Genomic DNA, 9311 nt, shown 5'->3' with positions numbered 1-9311 from the left:
TGAGTTATAATTTTTAATTATAAAAATTATTTTGAGAGTTTGGGTAGGGTCAAATTTTAGTCACCAGTGATTCATTTTTTCTTGCATTATCATAAATATGTTTATGATTTTGCCTACTATTAAAATGAAACAGATGTCAAAAATTCCTACTTGTCTTTTAGGCTAGTGGTATACCAAATATATGATGAAAAATATATTTATGTGTATTATGTCATCACATACACACTTGTTACTTCAGAATTTTAATATAAAAACCTTTAAAATTATCTAACTGGTGTAACTCATTCCATAGAAGTATTTTTTCGTGCAAAAATCAGATACTTATAGATGTTTAAAAATGGCTAATACAACATAATTCTTCAGAGTGAATAGTTTAATAATAACTATCTTTACCTTCAGTTTACACAAAGAATACTATATTTTAAAGGATGTTAAGATTGTGGCTCTTTGGGGACACTTGTTCCATATTTTGTTAAAATTATGAAATGAGTTTAAGATACTGAAACATTTGTAAGATTAAAGATCAATTATTTTATTTTAAAACTGAAGAAAAAGTATTGAAAATAGTTTACATGACCAGGCAAGGTGGCTCACACCTGCAATTCCAACCCTTTGGGAGGCCGAAGCAGGTGAATCACCCGAGGTCAGCAGTTCGACATGAGCCTGACCAATATGGTGAAACCCTGTCTCTACTAAAAATACAAAAATTAGCCAGGCATGGTGGCGTATGCCTGTAGTCCCAGCTACTGAGGAGGCTGAGACAGGAGAATTGCTCAAACCCGGGGGGCAGAGGCTGCAGTGAGCTGACATCGCGCCACTGCAGTCCAGCCTGAGTGACAGAGCAAGACTCCATCTCAACAAAAAGGAAAAAGAAAATAGTTATACATGATACATTGAGCCTCACCAAAATGACATAGGAACATGTAAGACTAGACTCTGGTGTTTACAAAATTCCATAGGCAATAGCAAAGGAAAGTATACAAAATTTTAATTGACCCTGTCTAATATACTGTAGGTATTAGGTTATTTAAAATGTTACTGCAAATTTAAATTGTTCCATTTCAAGAATGGAATAGACACATCACTTAGTGTTGCACTTTTAGAAAAGCATAACAAGCTTTAAAAGACACAATAGCAAATTTAATGTCTCAAATATCAAAATGAATTTATCTAGAATTATTTTGTATTTTAAACATATTTTTTCACAACAGTCACTATAAAAAAACAGTTTTATGTAATATGTTTTCAATTAAATGATGGTTAATCTATTGATTATGAATCTATTAATGTTACAATATTTTGTGTGACAGTGGGTATTTTCAAGAAAATGTATAAACAATTTGAAGGCTGAGCTCATTGGAGTAGTTTAATTTTTAGAAATGGATTGTCTCATTTTCTGAATAAGTATTTTTTAATTTCTAATTTTGTTTCAGGCAGGATTCTACAGGCTGTGCACACTATGGTAAATGAAACAGATGTGAGTTCCTGTCCACGCAGAACATATGTTCTCTTTGGAAATTGAGAAAATCACCAACCAAGTAGATAAATGATAATTACAAGCTGTAACATAGGCAATGAAGGAAGTAAACAGGGCGATGAGATATATTTTAACCAGAGGCTATATTTTAAAAAGTACATTTGTGTTATAATCTGAAAGGTAAAGAATCAGCAAGTCATGCACAGATATGAGAGAAGAGCATCCTATGCTTAAGGCACAATAAGCTTGAAGACTAGAAAGTGGTAAAAGGATCCACATGTTTAAAGACCAGAAGGAGGTCAATGTGGCTGAAACAGTGTGTGCAAATAGAGGTGAAATGGAATGTGCTGACAATGCAGAGACCAGAGGCAGTTCATGCAGTTTTGGTAAGAAGTTCAAGTGCAATGGAAAGTCACTGAAGTCTGTGGGAAGTAGGGAGTGGGCTGTCATAAGGTTATTGACTTTTTTTAAAGATTCCTGTGGATGATGAATACAGAATGAACTGGGAGAGCTGGGCGTGGAGTACGATCCAAGCTGGGGTCAGAGTAGAGATGGAGCCATGTAGGCAGTAATGATAAATTCTTTCGGAAAGGAACGAGTAAAAGGACTTGATTATAGATGAGATTTGGAGGAAAGGAAAATATGTTTCTTATGTTTTGGCCTTGAGCAACTGAAGATGACAAAATGTGAAAGGAATGCTAAGAACTCAGTATTAGACATACTGAATTTGCAATTTCTGTTATAATCCAAAATAAGATGTCTGAATAGTTTTATATAGAAATCTAGATGTGACGTGTGAGGGGTAAGCTGAAGATATACAATTGAAAATATTTTGGAGATTAATTTAATAATCCAAAAACTAGTTAGACTTTTTAATGCCACATTCATTTACCACATATACTTATTCATTCAAAAGGCACATATTCTCAGCTTACCATGACACAGGCAAGACATTCCTGCCTTCATGGATATTACATGGAAATCAATTTATCTTTTCTTATCCAGATTAATTTAAATAACAGATTCCTTTTTTATTTAAAAAAGAAATAATTATGTGAAAAGAGAAAAACGTAGACTTTCAAAGAATTTGACAAATTTCCATATTAAAACTATTTTAAACTGAATCAGAAAGGAATGGAGGGCAATGGCCAAAATCAAAGCAACAGTATGCACAGAGCAGTGTCAAGGCGGAGAACACTCTGAGGTCTGCAGTTCATAATAGTACTATTTGTCAGAGTTTTATTTAGAAGTCTTATAAACGATGCATAAGATGATGCGAAAAATGAAACCTCAATGCTGTTAAATGTTCTTAAACGTAGTTCAGAAAGATATATTATGCACGATCTTTCAAAGCTCTTGTTTATGAGATGAAGGGAGAGAGTAACGTGGTAAATGAGCTTTTCGGTAGATGACGACAGAAACAGTGCAATTGGGGGCAAGTACAAATTCTATACTTTAAAACAATGGCTTTGATTTCTTAGCTACATCCTCTATGTCACACCAGGTGGTTGATGCAAGTAGGAAAGGTTAAAATTCACGGTGAGACTTAGCAAGTCAAAGTGTGACAATAACAAATAAGAAACATTCAAGGGAACAGTAGGTTTCTAGGGTATACTGAGACACCAGAGCCCAATAAGGGGCAACAGATAAAATCGAGGTAAATAGTTAAGATTTAGCCATTTTCAAATGCAATGAGCAGCTTGGTTCCCTGCTTTTACTAGTGTCTAAGCTTTGCCACTGAACACACTTTGATTCTCTTAAGTTTTATTTCAGGGCTAGGCTTTAAAATCAATACTACTTATAGCCAAGGATAACTAAAGAGTCAGAAGCTCAGTGGCGTAACATCGTGCTGAGGTCCGCTGTTCCTTCCATAATGCAAAGCCCAGTTTGAGTACTTAGGTTCTCGCTGTCTTGCGTGAGAACACAAGATCATTTTGAGACTTGCTTCAATAAATTTAGCCTCAGTCTTGAAACGCTCGTGAGTACTTGAATTTTCTACAGCACCACAGCCTGCATTGTTTTCTTTAGAAGTGGGACATTGCATTCAAACCGAATCCATGTGTGGCTTGTTTATGGTTGCTAACTACAAGTAAGATGGCCAGATAATACATACTATATACATCCAGTTAAACTTGAATCCAGACAATCGATTTTATTTTTGTAGTGTATGTCCCAAACGTTGCAACCCAAATGTTCATACTAAAGATTATTTGTTCTTTATCAGAAAGGCAAGTTTAAGTGGGAATTCTGTATTTTTATTTGCTGCATCTAGCATCTCTATCATCAGGCCTTCTTGCCACCAACTACCAGCTTAGTCCTCGCTTATTATCTAGGGCTCAATTACTGGGCCAGTTAGTGTCAGCCAACTTCCCCCGAATGTTGTCATCAGCATAATTGTACCATATCTCTAGCAGCTTCTCCTGGGATCTTCTTTGTTTACCTATCTTGCCATATTCCTGGTCTAAAAATCTAGTTGAAAACCAAACATGACATCTAAAGCGCTTTGGATTGTAGTGATAGGGGCTATGACGGTCTTTCCAGCAGGGACAATCAGTGATAAACCTCCCAAATAAAAAATGAGGTTGTTTAGACAATTTATGGTAAAGACAGATTATGATCAAGGCAAGGTCATTAGAATCACTATAACTTATTATCTGAAGACATAAATTTGGTTTAATTCTGCCTTTATGCTTCCTTCTCCTGGCTCAATGTCACTGGGGTGAGATGCATTGTATTATAATCTAATAAAGTTATTTCCATAACAAAAACAGGATTATTACATTAATATTTGGTTACAGTACCTCAGTAAAAACATAATAGAACTAAAGGAAGTTTCAGATTAAAGAAACCAAAACACTTTTTCCCTGAGTAAGACATCTGAGAACAGGTTTAAATATATCACATACCTTCCAGGAATGACTTCCAAAGACATACAGCTCCATCAGGCTACCAACAAAGCCAGTCCCACTGCTACTATCAGAAAGCTACTACATCTGGAATCACAACCTCATTACCAGAATCAAGAACCCCCACACATTCAGGCATGTTTCATAATAGGGAAGCTGTAATTGCTACTGCTGCCACTGATATAACTGTATACCTCACTTACAAATTGCACTGGCCAAATGGATGTTTCAGGCGCTGCCTCTTAACCACCCCGACATTTAAGACTGGATACTGAAGTCACTGCTCACTTACTTCAGAAAACTACTTATCTCCATATCTGTACTTACCCGTAGAAATGCAGTTGCATCAGAAGTTTAGTATCTGATCATACCTACCTTCCAAAATATCACGCAAAATCTATTTCCTGAACCTAAACACCTTCCAGAACCTCATTTCCAAAGTGGTCTCAGAAGTAGAGCATAAGATTGCCAATACCTAAATGTAAGAGGTACTAGGTATATTTGTTGGGTATATTTATTGGGTGCCAATATACCATATACATAGAGGACACCATCACATTTTATAAAAACCTAAAATCCTATGTTTATATATAGGATTATATCAGCCACCTGATTGTAAAATGCTGACAGTAAATAAAATGATCTTAAGTAATGTAAATTGTAAGAGTAATTTTGTTAATTTGATGTGACAAATGCCAAAAATAAATGCTTAATGGAAATCTGAGGCTATAAGAACTGCGTAGACACAGTCACGGGTAAAGGACACAGTTTATTAACAGAAACAAGATGTTTTAGGTTTTGTGATCATAACCTTTTGAGATTAATGTCCAGCACAGCATATCTCTACTTTTGCTGCCCAGTATACTCACCTAACGAACTCTGGAAACAATACTGATATCCAAACTACTTCCTAGACCAATCCAATCAGAATTTCTGGATGCCCAAAGATTCCAGGGTGAATCTAATCTGCATTCAGTTTGAGCATCATTAATTTAGCATGAAAATCAGTCCTTCTGAAACACAACTTTGTTCAATACAAATTTGAGAAATGTTGAACCCATGGGTCTGACCTAGAATACCATTTATTATAATTATTAAAAATGGATTTTATATAGAATCTTTATGACAATTTTAGGCACATTTCACTAGGAAAGGTTTAACTGTGATTTATATCACACTGAAAAATTGACTTAGACATTTCCAAATTCATTTAGAGGAGAAAAAAATCTTGTGATTATCTAATAGTAGCAAATAATATTTTTTTAAATGTAAGAAAAGGACAAATTATATTATAAATGGGAGATTAAACAGTCTTTTATAATCACAAACTAGGTTTGGCTTGGAATTAATTTCAGAGATTAAAATTCTTATTTTTCATGGACTAATTTATACATTTTTTGACAAAAGGTATTGCACTTTGGGAGAAACTTTTCTTAAAATAATAACCTTGGAGGTTTAAGAAAAAGTATTTATATATCATTAATAGAATATAATCTGTTAAAAATGGGAGGGGGCAGAAGTTGGAAAACTACCTATTGAATTCTATGCTAACTATCTGGGTGATGGGTTCAATTGCACTCCAGACCTCAGCATCACACAATATACCCATGTAACAAACCTGCACACATATGTTCTTAATCTAAAATAAAAGTTTAAAAAGTCAAAAACTAAAAAAAACAAAAAGGCTGTATCTAAATACTAAAGTTATATATTCCCTGTTATATTTTAGTTATTGAATATTAAATATAAATATATATTCCAGAATTCATTATGATCCAATACCTATGGAAATTATTAACATTTTATGAAAACTGTATATGAGTTCTTCTAAAATTCTTCTCAGGATCTAGCATAGTATATTGCATACTATAAACACTTAATAAATTATTTTTTTAGTAGAGTCATACTGGAATTGTCCAGCAAGGGAAAAGATAATCACTACCAAGTGAGAAAAAGCACATTATTCATCCTCATGAAATTCTCTTTACATAAACCAAAGGGTATTTCTGCAGAGTATTAAGTACTTTTCTAGGGTGGAGTTGCATTCCTTGTATTTTTCAGCATTCCTTCATAGTTTATGAAATGTCCCACTTGGATTTTATAGATACTTATCTTTTAATTATTTTATTTAATAAAACTTTCAAAACTTACAAGTAAAAAGGCAAAAAGAGGAAAGATTAAAATTGTAAAATTAAGAGAATGGTACACTGCCAATAGGCAAAAAGAAATATTAATGTAATGGATTTAAATAATCCCTTCTGTGATTTATAATTTTAAAGAAAGCAATTAAATGTAATCCCTACTTCTCATATTTTAAGATCTGGCTTATTAATGTTTTCAGCCATTTTTATATCTACTAGCCTGAAATTCTTAACAGCCTGATTTAAAAAGTACCAACATTGCAGCATAGTTTGACTATTCAACTGTATCTTGTAACTGAAAAAATAATTATTAAGTTTTCATATTCATAAATAAGTCTCTCTGGGATTTCATAATTTATCAGTTTATGTTGCTGTGTTCTAATACCCACTGGAAAATATTTATAATATTTAGGTATTTGGACCATTCTGATGACATTTTTCCCTCCTTAGACCACTTTACGTAAGCAGAAAAGCTGACATAGATTAAATTTCTCTGAAAGATACTATGGATTGGATTGCTCAATATTCATCCAACCGCCTTCCAGCATGCCTTTCAAAATGGCAATGTCTGAAAAACTAAAAAGTTTAGGAGACTCCTTTGCAGCCAGAGTGCTAGAGTCCTCCAGGCAGGAAAACCTCTGATAGAGAATTAGGAGAAAAGGAAACAATTTGAGGCTGCAGGAGAGGCTAGGTACATTGCGTAAACGCTAAGAGTAGGCATGTTCTTCTGAGACAGCCCTGGCAGGGATTCTAGCATCTGGTTCCTGTTGTCGTAGGTGCCAAGTGGCATGAGCCAGATCCCACAGGGTTTCTACCAGAAGAATCTTGTGGATGAATGTTTCCTTTGGCTGCCTTCTGGGCAGTATCTAGCCACCCCACCCACCTCCAACTCCTCCAAGGATTCTATAAGCCACAAAATAGCCTCTAGAAAATCTCTTTCTGCTTAAAATAGAATGAATTATGTTGAGTTAATCTCAAAACCCTAACCAAAGAGTCCACTAAAGATTGTTAGGCAACCAGTCCTATTTAAATACTTTAGGAACTTGGGAAGATGCTTCAGCAATACATGCCAGTAGGATTGCTCGGAAGTACGGTCTAGATTGAGTTACATTATGACTAGAGCTGTTGCCAGCAGAAACCTTTCCTACCAACTCCAGTGTCTTATAGGAATATCCGTCTTTATGTGTCCTCACCCACTAAATGCTGCTTTAGCTGTAGATTCAGCCTTAGCTAAATAAAGGCAGGTAAAGCTTATCAAAAGCATTTTACCTGAAAAACCAGCAGGATTTGAAATAACTGCTTTCATATCTAGTCAGTCAAATGGTGGGATCACTCACAGAGTTATTCAATTATTAAATGTAGTGCCAGTCACAGACCAAACTCCTGATTCTAATTTGATTTAACTCAATGAACGGCATAGGTGCCTCAATGAAGAATCCCCTTCCTTTAAGAACTGGTTTCTCTAACCTAGTGCCTACTTGCAGTGATTATTCTTTTCTCTCATTGGTCACCAAGTCACTTTTTCACAAAAGTTGAAATCTGTATATTTTATGTTATAAACCGGAAGGTACAACATTTTTAAACAACATTTACATAATGTTCTTTACATAAAGAACAGTATATATATAACTGTTACTTCAGTTGAAAAGATGTGATTAACCCTTATCTACAAATGTGATCTAAAATGACTGGCAACCTTTTTTGCATACAAAATATAATCATGTTTTCCATGAATGTCCATCCACTCTTGATAAGAGGCATGATTATGCCAGGTTAGCTTTCTATACTCGATGGTACTCTTTCTCTCCCTGGATCAGATTTCCATAAAGAGCAAAACTCCCATTTTCTTAGTGGACAAAGAATCTGCCAAGTCAACCTGATCCTATTAGAGCTATAACCAGGTTATTTTTGTGTGATGGGTAATATTAAATGTCAACTTGATTGGATTGAAAGACGAAAAGTATTGTTTCTGCGTATATCTGGGTGTTGCCAGAAGACATTAACATTTATGTCAGTGGGCTTGGAGAGGAAGACTCACCCTCAGGAAGACCCACCCACAACGTGGGTGGCCACCATCCAATTGACTGCCATCATGGCTAGATAAAGCAGGCAGTAGAAGGTGGAAGAAGCTGACTTGCTGAGTATTCTGGCCTTCATCCTTCTCTGGTGCTGGATAATTCCTGCCGTCAAACATCAGACTCCAAGTTGTTTAGCTTTTAGACTCTTGGACTTACACCAGTGGTTTGCCAGGGGCTCTCGGGCCTTTGGCCACAGACTAAAGGCTGCACTGTTGGCTTCCCTACTTTTGAGGTTTTGGGATTTGGACTGAGCCACTACTAGCTTCCTTGCTCCTCAATTTGCAGATGGCCTATCATGCCACTTTATCTTGTGATTGTGTGAGTCAATTCTCCTTAATAAACTCCCTTTCATATATACATCTATCATATTAGTTCTGTACCTCTAGAGAATCCTAATAGAATTTGCCAGTAGCTGTAAAGAAGAAATAGAAGAGCTTGTCTTTGAACAAGATTTTTTTATCACTGCAAAGTTAGAGGGATGCTAAAAGTATCCTAAAATTACATCAGCATACATCTGCAGGGAGTCTAAAGGATATAGAGACTAGTGGGACACCACAGTTTCCTTCTCCCACCTTTGCGTTAGGCACCATCCCAATACATATAACCTTCCTCACATCTATAGCTAACATATAATAGTAAGGCAGCTCTTTTATACAAATTTTTATCTTGATTATTCTAGCTTTCTCAAAAAAATTGAAGAGAACCAAAT

This window comes from Macaca mulatta, chromosome 3, assembly GCF_049350105.2.
Source record: "Macaca mulatta isolate MMU2019108-1 chromosome 3, T2T-MMU8v2.0, whole genome shotgun sequence".
NCBI classification, from domain to species: domain Eukaryota; kingdom Metazoa; phylum Chordata; class Mammalia; order Primates; family Cercopithecidae; genus Macaca; species Macaca mulatta.
This window is presented reverse-complemented; position numbering follows the sequence as displayed.